The sequence below is a fragment of the Lutra lutra genome, chromosome 1 (assembly GCF_902655055.1).
Source record: "Lutra lutra chromosome 1, mLutLut1.2, whole genome shotgun sequence".
Lineage (NCBI taxonomy): Eukaryota > Metazoa > Chordata > Mammalia > Carnivora > Mustelidae > Lutra > Lutra lutra.
The window spans coordinates 179,642,056-179,657,175 of NC_062278.1; the positions used below are offsets into that span (position 1 = coordinate 179,642,056).

The window sequence follows — 15,120 nt, forward strand, 5'->3', positions numbered from 1 at the left end:
ATGTGTATATGTTGGTGGTAGATAATTATTTAGGTAATTGAAGACTTTACTTTTATCCACTACATTGTACTGCCCTCACAGCAAAGAACTATTTGGATTCTAAGCGAAAAATGAGCTTTGTCAACAATGGACTATTTAATAAATAAAAATGAGAAAATTTTACAGGATGAAGGTGGGAAAGCAAAGCTAGGTGTTCGACCTTGAACTCATTACAAAAATAAATTCTAGGTGAATCAGAGATCTAAATATAATAAATGAAACGACAAGGGTACTAAAGGGGAATAGTTTCATAATCTTGGGCTTAAGAAAACTTTTATACATGTGTCACAAAACAAAAATTTTAAAGGGAATGAGAAATATAAACTTAATTATTAAAAAAACCTGTATCAGTTTTACAGGCTAACATGCCAAAAGCAAAATTAAAATAAAAATGGAAACATTTTATATAATTTATAATAGAAAAATATTAACATACTTTAAGAAAGTACTTAAGAAAAATCTGAATCCCTTAGTACAAAACAAGACAAAGACCATGTCTAGGAAATTTGAAAAAGAATTCCAAATTTCCAATAAGCATATTAAAAGGCTCAATTTTATTAATAACCCAAGAAATCCAAAATAAAACAGCAAAAATTTGTCACTCATCAGATGTTAAATGAAAAATGATGTGACATATAATATTGAGAGGGGTTGAGGAAGCTAGCATACTCATTGCTGCTCCAAGTATAATTTGGCATAACTGTTTTTCAAGGATTGTTAATCAAGATGTATTCACATTTAAAATGTAAAATCTATTTTCCCTAGCAATTCAACTTCTTAGTATCTACTTTAAGGATATAATTGGTCAAATGAGTAAAGGAATATATAATAGACAGTGATTATAGCACTGTCTAATGAAGTCTAGAAAAGTCTGTTAACAGCCAATTATTTACAGTAATATAGTAAAGTCATATAATCAGATACTATATAGCCATTTAGAAAGCATGAACATATCTATCTATGTTCTTTGATGGCTCATAGTTGGAATTATATTGGATATTTTTTCTGGGCTCTTCTCTTTTCTTTCAAAACTTTCCCTCTTAATGGCTTCAAGTACTCCCATGGTTTCAAGCAACATTTATACACAAACCATTGTCAAATTTGTATGGTTGGCCCAGATCTTCCTTCTGTATCTGACTAGATGGCATCTCTGAAACGGAACACTTAATTCCTTCCCCAAAGTAGTCCTAGTCTTCCTCATCAAAGTGAATAATAAATGTCAAATCCATGTGACTAGCTTTGCTATCATCCTTTCCTTTAAAATCTACAGTGCATGTATCAGCAAATGTTATTAACATCCAAAATTCTCAATAGTGTCTCCGCTTTCCTCATTCTCTACTGCTACCCTCTTAGCCATGTTTTCAGCATCTAATATCTGAATGACTGCACAGCCTCCCAAAACTGTTTTACTATTTACTATTCACAATTATTTTTTATTTACACAATTCAATATCATACATATTAGCCAAAGAAATTCAATTAAAAATAAATTACATAATCTATTACATCTAGATAATAGATTAAATTGGATCACACAGTCAATTAAAATGACATCATGTGATCTATTTCTTAAAATTTTATGGGGTCCCATTCTTGCACTACATTTCAACAATCTAGAACACGAGCAATGTGTTCAGCATGATCTGGCTCCTGCTACTGTCTCCAACTTTTAGTTGGAGAACAACATTCTGTACTTTCTACACTCTTTTTTTTTTCTAGGTTTTGAATGTCTTAGCTTCTTCCAGACTATAAGCCTTTAAATATGTGTGTTGTTCCCTCTAAATGGAACATTCTTCAACTCCATCCCTCACATCATTTACAGCAGACTGACAGCAAGGTAGCCCCAATTCCTCACCTCTCACCCCTCCACATCCCTGCAGAGTGATGTTGTGGCCCCCTCCATCACAGATACAGTCTATTTCAACACTCTTGCTTCAGCTAGTCTGGCTTTGCAAACAAAATACAGCAGGAAGTGAAAACAAGCGACCTCTGAGCCTAGGCTTCAAAATAGCTCTGTGCACCCTGTTGGTCTCTTTCTCTTGGAACCCCACATAGCCACCATGGTAAAAGCTTAAAGTAATCTGTACGATCAAAAGAAACTGTACAACAATTGAGTTAGGCCAGATGGCCCAGCCTGGAAGGAGAGAGACCACAGAATTAGTAAAGCTGCTTATTTGTCCAGCAATATGTGAGTGAGCACAGGGTCCAGAAAAATCACCTAGTAACCCAAAGATTTGAGACCAAAATGCAAAGTTTACTGCCATATACCACAAGCTCTTTCTTTCTCATTGTTTTTTGCACATTATTATGGAACTGATGGGAAAAAAACACAACAGGTAAATGATATTGCATGAACTCCAATTTTCATCCCTCAAAGATTTCATCTATCTTGAGTTCTATTTTCCTGGGTCCCCAATCAATAACCTCTGCATTTTAGTCTCTCAGAGTTTCTTCAAGTACTGATACTTTTAAAATTCTGTATATGTTTATGTGATCCCTTTTCCACTACCTACACAGACACATGAGGGCTGAGGACATGGTTGTTTTTTTAAGCAGTATACCCTTAAGATATCACAGAGTGTCTACCACATGACAGTGGCTTAATAAAAATAAGTAAAACAAATGCATAATATATGACAGAGATATCTTTGCAATACATTATTCTTGAAAAAAAAAACTATTAAATGTTGTATATTCCCATCTCTATATTGAAATGGAATTTTTTATTTTTGTAATGAAGTATTATTATACATCAGTTAAAATGAAAGAAGTAAACAAACATGTAGAAATATGGCTAAAATTTGAAAACATGATGTAGAGGGGAAAAAACTTGCAAAAGGAATTGCATTCTGATATTATTTATATACAAATTTAAAACAAAAAGGCACCACCGATAGGACTGTTACTGCCAACTTCAGGAAGGTGGATACATCTGGGAAGCTGTAGGGGATGAATGAAGTGAAAAGTGGCAGTGTCTACAACATTTCATATGTCTAAAAAAATGATCTGAAGTGAAAGTGGCAAAACATTAACATAAACTTATATAGAAATACACTTATAATTTTTTCTAGGTATTTCTGTATGCTTGAAATTTTTTATAATTTAAAATTATTAAAGAAAATAAAGTAGGTTATTTGGAGTAATCATATTTATATAAATGTATGTGTGTGTATGTGTGCATCTGATTAATGTGTACATAGATGGCAATTTATTGAAGGATGTGCCTTGTGGGTTTTTTCACACTTAGTTCTAAATTGTGTTCGATAAGCATGAATTATTTACAAAAAAAAAATGTAATAGACTTGTGCTCATTTGAGGGAAAGAGAGTTTGATTGAGATTAAAATCATGCCTTAGATAACCAGGTAAAAGTTCAATATTTTTGATAGGTCAAATTTGTTGAAAATGGTGTCACTGATATGCATAACTGCTTAAGAAATTTGTTGAGAATTAGCAGACAAAATTACCTTAGCAGGTTTTTACCTTCAGTCTGCAGTAACTGTATCACCATTTATCTACATATCATAATTATAGGGAGAATATAAACAACAATGACTATATTTATATCAAGAGAAAGAGTGATAATTTACTTCAGTATTTGTTAAGATCTCAGTTTTGAAGAACAAGGCTACTCAGATAAGAGAATATGTAGTCCAAATATAAACACTATTTCTCTTGCATTCAAAAATAGAAGGATAAAGAGTATGGTGTCCCAGTGGTGGACTAAGTAAGGTATGAGGACTGAAGAAAATGAAACCCTCTGATGAAAAGCAAGATGGGAACCTGGGAAAGTAATTAAATATGCTGTCAGAATTTTGCCTACTGAGAACATAAGGGGAATGACTGAAATAGATTAATTAGATTTGAACATCCACATTGAACCCATTGTTGTACCTGTCTCTAAGTAAAATCTTACCAGTTTAGGAAAAGAAAATGCAGAAATTAGCATTCTGACTTTCCAATTTATCTGTGTAACACTTTCTTCTAACAGGGGATTTTGTTAAGGAAATGTCTTGGGCTGAGCCAAACACCAACAGGATTTAGAATGGCCCAACTTGGAGGTTCTCAGAAATGTATGGTATCACTATCTGTCCATCTCCTCAAGTCAAACTGACAAGAAGGGGCCTCTATTTGTGTGGAGAATAGCCCACTTTTTACCTCAGCTTAACATCTCCAACAGACTATTTCTCAGGAGTAAAATGAGCATCTTAGTCAGGAGACTTGAATTTTAAAACAAAGATCATAACAAGCAAACTGAGAATTCTGAGATCTTGGTTATTCTCCATATTTTATTATTTTTGTTATGTATTTTCTTTCTCTAAAATAACTGGCAAAGGAAATGCTTTAAAGTGCTATTATATTATTTTTTTAAAGTGAAGAAGTCATCTACAAATAACCAATATTCATTTATGTGTGTGTGTGAGTGTATAATTACTGTAAGAAAAAATTCCAGAAGGATTTACCAATAGTGGTTGTCTCCAATGCAGATGATATTAATAACTTTTATTTCTAATTTTTATATATCTTCAAGTATTATGATTGTAGTAAAAATTGCATCACTACTAAGAAGTAAAAATACCACAAAAAGAAGAAACACATATCTTATTGCTTGTCCATGAAGGGCAGCATGTAGTCAGACTTAGGAATAGTGAATCTCAATAGAGAAAACAAGTATTAACAGGTGTTGAAAGGGAAAGGCAAGCTGGGTGATGTTTAAAAAGTGGGTCTAGATTGTGAGATAAAAATAAAAGGTCAACACTTTTAGAACTTTGTGGCAGAACAGAAACCTACTGGTATATTAAGTCTGGGATTAAAAAAAGAAAGAGGTTGCCTTTATTATAGGATTCATTTGTAGAAATTTACTCTAGATACAGGTAAATGAATCCCATCTAGCTGGTCGGAGTGCCAGATTATCTAGAAAACCCCCAACATGGCAGGTACAGGCAAAGTCCATCCTGGTCCAGTGACCAGGCTGCAGAATTTGAAGGTACAAACAGACCTGAGTCAGGACTGGGTATCAATCAGTCCCTAACACAGAATAAGCTAAAGGGTGGGGGAAAATGTTGTTTGAGATATATTGTGAGATGAATTAGTTAAATAATATAGTGGAGAAATACTAGCTAGTACGTTTCTCCTTCCAACATTAAAGACTCAGGTAATACAATAGCATCTTTGAATTTCATGATTATTTGCCTTCCTAATCTTAATGTCAGGGAGCATTAAGGTCCCATTTGATGTAAGTGCTTATGAATGAAAAGTTAGACGAGGTTTTTTATGAGGTGAAAATTTTGCTTTGGATTTCACCATGGATTGTGTTCTATCAAATGAATGAAATGAAGGGAAAAGTGAGCAACTGAGTCATGAATGACTGAAAAGATGTTTCAAAGGTAAGCCAAGGAAGTTAGTCTCTTAAGGAGAGAATGACAGCAAGAGGGACAGGGGGTAAATTGTTAGGATTAATATATTGTAGGAACCAGTAAGTCAAAGTATTGTTGGAGTTCATGGTCTGGAGATAGTCAGCTAGACAGTTAAGAAGTGGTGTTCTACAGTTGAGAAGGTTGAAAATCATATATGAGTGAAGCTTGACATTTTAGATAATTGACAAGGTCTTGGAGTCAGTTTGGTAGGGAGGTTTTTGGCCAAGTCAGGGTAACGAACAAGATTAATGGAAGACAAGAAATCAGGGAAATAAGAAGTCAAGTTATTGAATACTGAATGTTGATTTCTGTGAAAGCTGAAATTATCAAAAATATGACAGGAATATTATGGAAAGAGTAAGAGTGAGCTAGGAGATGAAGTCTTCACGGAACTATGGGGGTGATCTCAAGCAAGAACATGACAGCTACATGGGTAGCATAGTCTGATGGCATGATCATAGTGCCCAAGGCATTAGATACGAGGGAGGAAGAATTATCAGGGAGAAAGGAGGACTCTATCTCCATTCACAGACCAAGTAGTAAGAGGGTACGGGAGAAAATAGTCACCAATTTAGGGAAATACAAAAGATGCAGTATCCTCAGATGAAAGTCAAACTTCTGTCCAAGCAATGAAGTGAGGAAGAAGTTAAGAGCAAAAGATAAGGATGGAAGGATTCAGCTGGTAACTGATTGTTGGCTTCAGAATGCCCGGGGAAGAATCTCAGCAGGTAGAGAGTGTTGCAAACTGGGTTCAGAAGTGGAAACATACAGGTCAGTGTTAGGGCAATGGGGGCTGATCTTGGAACTCTAGGCTTATTAGAGTGCCTTATGCACATCATAGGGAAGGCCTAACACATCAGAGACAATGATGTCAAAGCAAACATGTGGGCAAGGATGTGTGTGTGTGTGTCTGGTTGTGTCTTTATGGGATATCTTGTCAAAACATCTTCATCATTCCTGCTATGAGAATGTGGAGTTGAAAGGAAGAGACAATTTTATCCAGAGCATCACAAACTCTGACATTTCTTTCTGTTAAGTCCAGAGAGGTGGAATATTCAGGTAAGAAAACTAGGACTGCAAACAGGACAGACACTTCTTTAGAACACCTGCCATTAGGGATGCTTTGAAAGGCCATCCCTGAGTTCAAAGCTTGACTTCTGTTGCTAGCCAGAACCAGGTTTAAGATCTTCCCTTTACCACTAACTCACTGTGGGAATATAAGCACAGTGAAACTGTTTTGCCCAGTGCTTGGCTTACTAAATATATAATAGTTTTTATTAAAACTAATATTTATATTGATAACAATTGTCAGGACCTCTCAGTCAGCCAGACTTGCCAAACAGGAATGTCATAAATCCTGATGTTTGACTCAGCCAGATTTCATGTCTTTTTAAACAAAAACAGTCAGATTACTTTCTAAAAGAACACTGAAAATGGTACAAAGATCAGAGAGCCTTCCAGTAGGCTAAGAGGCTGGCAGGGGCATTGCTCTCCAGCACATTTGTTTACTTCTGATTACTTTTGCTTAAAGCTGATGAAATAATTAAAATAAATACTTTGTGTTCAAGGGATAGAACACTAGTAAGAGGAAGTCTAGTAGCTCTCATGGATGGAATTTCTGGGAGAATTAAACAAGGGTTATATAATCTCCATTCACGAAGGAACTGATTTTTGCAAAACAACTCAATATGTATGTGAAAGTTGGTTTTTCAACCACACAATTCTTGAAAAAGGGGGAAAACACTCTGCAGTGGACTTGGAAATCATGTCTGTAGATCTAGTCTCATCCTCATTTGCATTTCCTGATGTCTTGAACAGAAATATTGCCTAGGGGGATAGTCTTTCTGACAGGGGAGCATAGTTAAAAAGCCTATTACTTTGGATAATTCTCAAGCCCTTTTTTTTCCTTGTTCTTTATTCCAGTGTTTTATATAGATATATATGACAAGCCCTTAGTTATAGTTAAGCAAAGGCACAAATAGAGAAAATAGACTTTATTTTGCTGTTTCCACATGCATTAGGCACATAATAGGCTCAAGAAATATGCATTATTTGAATGTATAAAGGAATATACTGAACATCCATCTTCGAAATTGAAAATATAGATTAACATTTCCTCTAGCTTCATGGACACCATACCAGAGCTGCCTCCTTGTATCACCTTGGGTTGTCCCCTGTGGTAATGCTGCTACTGGATTGTCTTTAGGCAATGTCCTAAATCTTATTTTGAGACTATGCTTTCTACTCACTCTGGTATAGAAGTTGGCAGCATCTGTCTCCCCTGGAAGCTTGCTCGAAATGTAAACTATTGGGCCCCACTTTAGGCCGACTGAATCAGTACTTGTATTTAATAAGATCCACAGGTGATTTCCACGCACATTACTATTGGGCAAACACTCATTAAATGATTAGGAAGGTGGGTTAAACCCATCAGAGTAACTGGCATCACATCCCAGCTTCACTGTTTTCTAGTGTCTCTGGACACATTTCACTTCCCTGGTCCTCATTTTCTTCATCTATAAAATCTGGATTATAGTTTTACAGGGTAGTTTTGAGGACTAAACTATAGATTATTCTCTTTAACTAGTAAGTTTGGTGGGACTCACACATCTTGATGGTAATAATGGCTACAGTAACAGCAAACTGGGCACAGCGTCTGGCAGGCCTCCCCACAAATGTTATAGGAAAGGTCTGAGAAGTACTTAATGAATGTTAGCTATTATTCCTGAAATATAAGAAGACACCATAGGAAATCCAGTATTGTAAGTGTATGAGCGCATTTATAGGGGGGAATGTCATTTACTGAATCACCCACTTAGCTCTTGATGAACATTCACAGGAGAAACTTCTTTCAGGTTCTAGAGAGAGCAATTATGCTTACAGAACAATGACATATTTTCATACCATTAAAGATGTGAATGCTTCTTCATCTTGGCTACTAGAAAGTTCAACTTGAAACTGGATATGACCTTATCTTATTAATTGTTATTCTTTTTATCCTCTTTGGGTTTCATTCTCCTTGAGTTTAGCTTATAGTTTGAGCCTCATTTTTTTCTTTATCCATTTCATCTATTCCAGTAACTACCAGACTTCGAGACTTACTATAAGACTGCAGTACTTAATACAGTGTGGCCTTTGCACAATGGTAGACAAATATACAGATGAAAGAGAGAATAGAGAGAATAGAGAACCTAACAGCAGTCCCAAGCATACATACTTGATTTCTTTCAAATTAGGTACTATAGAACAGTGAAGAAAGATTGCCTTTTTTAAAAAAGGGCTGCATTTTTTAATATATCTGCTGACTCAGCTGGATCCCTATAGGAAAAAAAAATAATATATACTGAACCTATACTGAACCTACCTTGTATCATGCAAACAAATAAATAACTTCCAGGTGCTTTGCAATTTTAAATGTGAAGGATAAAACAATAAGTTATAGGAGATAATATAGGAAAATATCTTCATGAATTCAGGGCAAGGAAACATTTCTTAAAATTTTACAAAAAGCATCATCACTTATAGGAAAAGATTGATAAACTGGACCTCATGGAATTTAAAATATTTCTGCTTATCAAAAGACATAAGAGAGTTAAAAGGCAAGTCGCACAGTAGGAGAAGCTATTTTCCTGTAATAAAAGCAACAAAGTGCTCAGACCTAAAATCAGTCACTAAGAAAAAGGAAGACAACTTTAGAAAAATGGAAAAATGACTTAAAATTTGTTTTGAGATTTTATTTTTAAGTAATCTCTGCACTTAATGTAGGGCTAGAACTTTTCACCCCAAGATCAAGAGTTGCAAGCTATACTGACAGAGACAGGCAGCACCCCTAAAAAAATGATGTAAATTTTTTAACAGGGGGGAGGGGAAGGGAGTTTCAGATAGCCAATACACATTTAAAAAGTTGCTCAATTTAATTAGCTATCTGAAGAATAAATTAAACCAAAATGAGAAACACATATATATGTTCCCAAAATGGTAAAATTTTTAAAAACTGTCAAATTAATAAATTCAAAATGGATGAAAGACCTAAATGCGAGACAGGAAACCATCAAAATCTTAGAAGAGAACACAGGCAGCAATGTTTTGACCTCTGCTATAGTAACTTCTTATTAGACACATCTCTGAGGCAAGGGCAACAAAAGCAAAAATGAACTCTTGGGACTTCATCAAGATTAAAAGCTTTTGCACAGTGAGGAAACAATCAACAAAACTAAAGGGCAACCTATGGAATGGGAGAAGATATAAGCAAATGACATATCAGATAAAGGGTTAGTATCTAAAATCTATAAAGAACTTATCAAACTCAGCTCCCCCAAAATAAGTAATCCAGTTAAGAAACAGGCAGAAGACACGAACAGACATTTTTCCAAAGGAGACATTCAGATGGCTAACAGACACATGAAAAGATGGTCAACATAACCCATCATCAGGGAAATACAAATCAAAACCATGATGAGATACCACCTCACACTGGTCAGAACGTCTAAAATTAGCCACACAGGGAACAGCAGGTATTGGTGAGGATGTGGAGAAAGGGGGATCCTCTTACACTGCTGGAATGCAAACTGGTGCAGCCACTCGAAAAACAGTATGGAGATCCCTCAAAAAGTTAAAAATAGAACTACCCTACGACCCAGCAATTGCACTACTAGGTATTTACCCAAAGAAAATAAAAATACTGATTTGAAGAGGCACATGCACCCCAATGTTTACAGCAGCATTATCGACAAAAGCCAAACTATGGAAAGAGCCCAAACATCCACTGACAGATGAATGCATAAAGAAGATATGGCATGTACACACACACACACACCAACACACATGCGATGGAATATTATTCAGCTATCAAAAATAATGAAATATGGCCCTTTGCAACAATGGGGATAGAGTATATTATGCTAAGTAAAATAAGTCAGTCAGAGAAAGATAAATACCATTTGATTTCACTCAATTTAAGAAAAACAGATAAACTTGGGGGAAGGGGATAAAAGAGAGGGAAACATACCATAAGAGACTCTTAAGGAGAGAGAACAAACTGAGGGTTGTTGGAGGGGTGGTGGGTGGGGAATGGGCTAAATGGGTTATGGTATTGAGAAGGGCACTTGTGATGGGCACTAGGTGTTATATGTAAGTGAAGAACCACTAAATTCTACTGAAACCAACACTACACTATATCTTAACTAACTAGAATTACTGTCAATAGCAAGTTTTGTCAAAGTATTGCTGGTAGGAGGCTAAATTAATAAAATCACTATGGACAACAGTTGGCATTATCTTGTATAGTTGCAAATAAGCATGCCCAAATGCCCTGTAATTCCACTCTACGTTAATTACAACAGTGAAATGTATGCACAATTGTACCAGAAGAATATTCATAATTCATCCTTGCCTCTTGAAACGATCCTGAGTTCCCTTAATAGCAGATGGCATATGTAAACTGAAGTCTGTTTATTTATTTTTATTTATTTTTTTAAGATTTTATTTGTTTGTTTGACAGAGAGAGAGAGAGAAAGAGCGAGTGCACAAGTAGGGGGAGCAATAGAGGGAGAGGGAGAAGCAAGCTCTCTGCTGAGTAGGGAGCCCAAGGGATCCCAAGACCCTGACATCACCACCAGGGATCCCAAGACCCTGACATCACCACCTGAGCCAAAGGCAGGTGCTTAACTGACTGAGCTACCCAGGTGTCCCTGTAGTAAATTTATACCATAAAATATCATATAGTGATGGAAATGAATGAACAGTGATAACCTACACCAACGTGGATGAGAGTCACAAACACTGCAGGCTACAAAGGCAGACTGGAAGGAATGTATGTTGTATGATTTCATCCATATGAAATTGAAAAAGATAATATTTAATTATAAATTACAAATAAGATGGTGGAGAGGAAGGAGGAAGAGTATAAAGGAGAGGGCATTCTGAGGTTTGGCAATATTCTGGGCCTGGCTTAGTCATGCTTTAATTGAGCTGTGCTTTATGTGATTTATAGTTTTCTATATGGGTTATACCTCTTGGGCAATATAGTTTATAAATTAATACCTTAAAATATGATAAACATTTCCAGGAATTGGCATCAAAACTTCTTTATTTTTATATTTACTTTTTAAAACACCTGATTCTAATTTGCTATTAGGTAACATTGGATATATATTAACAATAAATCTCAAAAATTATTTCATCTGATTCTTTAACACAAACAAAAATTTTGCTGTAATTCTCAACCCGTTTTATAAATCTCAGAAGCAAAATCTCTATGGGCTATACGCATAACTTCCTCAAAGCCATTTGTCAAATAGCACAAGAGTAACGAATAAACATTTCAGCTTTGGGTTTCTCTCTTAGTTTTATAAATCAGAAACTCTCAGTTTTGATAGGATGAATACCTTATTTTTTAACATTTCCCTCTCCTATCCCAACTCAGTCTGGCAGCTTAAATGTGCAATTTTATTCAACTAGGCCAAAAAAGACTAGGTCCTACTGAATATAAGTAGAGGTGGGAGGAGGCCTGAATTTTGAGAATATCATTTCTGATAAGGTATATAAATAGATGTCCAGCAGTGATGGTGAAGAAAAAATGAGGCTAAACATTAGATAATCTGCTTCCCTGTTGATTTAAAAAATGTAATAGTGGCTTGCTATAATTCAACCATGTCACTGCTCCAAGTCCACTTGTTTAAGACATGAATGTTTTTAAAAGCAAAGATGAAGTTTTCTCCTTAATATATCAATTGGTGGTTATTACTACATTAAGCCAAATTCAGAATGTTTATTTCATTAAAACATTGTGTAGTGCTATTTCCCAAATGAAAATGAAAAACCAATACTAATTTATCAACTTTCTTTTGAGAAATTAAAGAAAAATTATGCATTTTCCCACTTTGTTTAGCTATTTCTTTTCTAATATTAAAAAAAAAAAGGTTAAAAGCCATCTAGCATTTTCATTTGTAATTAGATATGCATTACCCACTTAACACATACTTCACAATTATCAGAGACTTTACAATTTCCAAATGAGTTTTTAAGTGTTATTTTTAAAGCTTCTTTTCCTGGTCTTAATTTCTTTTTCAGATATAAATGTGCTTTATCACCATATCATCAGGATCGTGTCTGTTTTTGTATTTCTTATGTATGAAAAAATTTTAAGGACATTTTAAGCGGATCAAAGACATCTAATATTATGGCTTTTACCTGGGTACCTTTTCTGTTGTGCTGTGACTGTGGTTTTTATTCATGTGCATTCCGTTTTATTTCTCTATCTAAAAATATATATTTAAAAATTATTTTGAGATGGAGATATGAGAAATTCTGGTCTTTTGTAGGTTAGGTGACCTTGGACAAGTAACAGACGTTTCCCTACCTTGAATTTTTCCATCTGTAAAACACAGTTTAGAATAGCTTACAAGTATAGAATAAAGATGAACGGCATTGTAGATATAAAATCCTTTGCATTCCTCAGGGAAAAAAATTATGATTGTAAATGCCTATATTTTTAGCCCCTTAAGATGAATTATTATTGCATTTTAACCTTGAGTCCTCTAAAATCATCCCTCTGATGTGGAGCAAAATTCTTTCACCCCATGGTATGAGTGTGAAAACTTAGATTTGGAGCATCCCAAAATATGTGTAGTGTGGTTTTGATAATATTAGTAATATCATTAATGTATCAGACTAATATTTTTATAGGAAAAGTGACATTTTCAAACTACATTTTATAAACAACTTCAAAATCCTTGACTTTGTTCAAAATATTTCCATTGTTCTGGGGATAAAGACTGATGTCCCAACCATCTATTATGACATGATGGTTGCATAGCCAGGTCTCCACTGAACAATCCATTAAAACTCACAGTCATCCTTACCCTCTCTCTATGTTTAATAAGTATTTGTCCTGATACCAATGCTATATGAAGTAATGTTAACACCCCATTTTATGCATGAATTAACACTTGTGCACAATGTCACATTGACTGGAGAATATTCTTCAAACAGAGGCAGTTTGCCTTTGATGCCTCTGCCTAAAAGCATCACAGTATGATGGATTTTTGCATGTTTCTTTGGCATTTCATCGTTTCACTCAATTATCCCATTGTTTAAATTAGGCTTGGATATAAAGGGCCTCCAAAATTTGGATGTACCTGCCTCCAAATTATTTTTCAGCCTTTTCCTAGAAAACTAGTCATTTTATAAAGATGGCCTTTTGCACTTCTCTTATGCCTGGTCTTTTGTCAATATATTTTCTTATATTTTCTTCAGTATTTGGGCTTGTTCACACACCTGCATTTCCTCTTGGATCTACTTTCGACCTGTATGTTCTTCCATGCACTTGTGTCAGGAACACAAACTAATATTTCATGGCTTAATTCAAGCCACATTGCCTTTGGAAGACTTCTATTGCCCCTTTCCCAATCCAGGCAAACCTTCCTATTCCCTACTTTGGGCTGCACTATAGGTTAAATCTACTTCTCTCACTTCACCTGGTATTTTTTTAAGGGGGTTCAGTAGGCAGCAGGGATGTGGACTTTACATTCTGACTGCATGGGATTATATATATTTTAAAGATTTTATTTATTTATTTGACAGACAGAGATCACAAGTAGGAAGAGAGGCAGGGAGAGAGGAAGGGAAGCAGGATCCCCGCTGAGCAGAGAGACCTTGATGCAGGGCTCGATCCCAGGACCGTGGGATCATGACCTGTGCCGAAGGCAGAGGCTTTAACCCACTGAGCCACCCAGGTGCCCCCTGACTGCCTGGGTTTAAATTCTGACTCTGCCACTTAACTATTTGTGTGATATAGGGTGAGTTACTTAATTCTTCTATGCCTCAGTCTACTCATTTGAAAATAACCTCATTGGGTTATTGTGAGGCTCACTGTAGTTAATTTATGTAAAGAGTAGAACAATTCCTGCTCTATAATACGTGCTATAGAAATATTAGCAATTTCTTTCTTTCTTTTCTTTTTTTCTCTTTTTTTTTTTTTAACTGTGCTTAAGGTTTCAGCTATCTGCTCTGTAATAACTGTTTCTTGTCTATCATTTAATCTTTGGGCCCTAGCACAGGGCTAGATGCATATAAATAAGGTGTTTTCTGCGTGGTTGGTGGATGAATAAATGAGTGGTCAGTTAGGAGGTTCCAGTGTAGCTATCTTTCCCTCTGCAATAATGGGACAACCTTATTTGAAATGGTACCTGTGATTAAATATTAAATAGTGCGTAACCAAAAACTCCTATTCATGAGTAAGTTTATTCCAAATGTTTATCTATTCATTAGTAGACTGTACTATTACAAGATCTCAAAAAAAGAAAAAAAAACAGCTCAGTGAAATCATAGGTTTATTTCAAAACACCTATCTTTTTTTTCTCAAGGCTGACATTTTAAACAGCAATGACAGATGCAATGTTCTCTCACACAAGTACAGAGTAATTCATTAACATACATTTGAAAGGAAGAAGTCTACATTCAACCTTTACTACCAAAGTCCTTGAGAAATAAAAGAAATTCAAAGCAGCTACAAGTGTAGCTTGTAAAAAGTCAAACTGGTTTTATCATTCAAGAACACCAGGTTGGTAGCAGGAGCTTTTGGTAACTAGACACCTGCTGAATTTGCTTTAGGGTTGAGGTTAGGGGAAGAAGAGTTTAAAATAGAAATTTACCTGACAATCTGAA

At 35.3% G+C, this 15,120-nt stretch overlaps 1 protein-coding gene across 1 annotated transcript in view; it reads right to left on the reverse strand.

Annotated features, from left to right (window-relative positions):
* Window positions 1–15,120, reverse strand: part of CNTN6 (contactin 6) — a 235,538-nt gene that overhangs the window by 141,312 nt on the left and 79,106 nt on the right.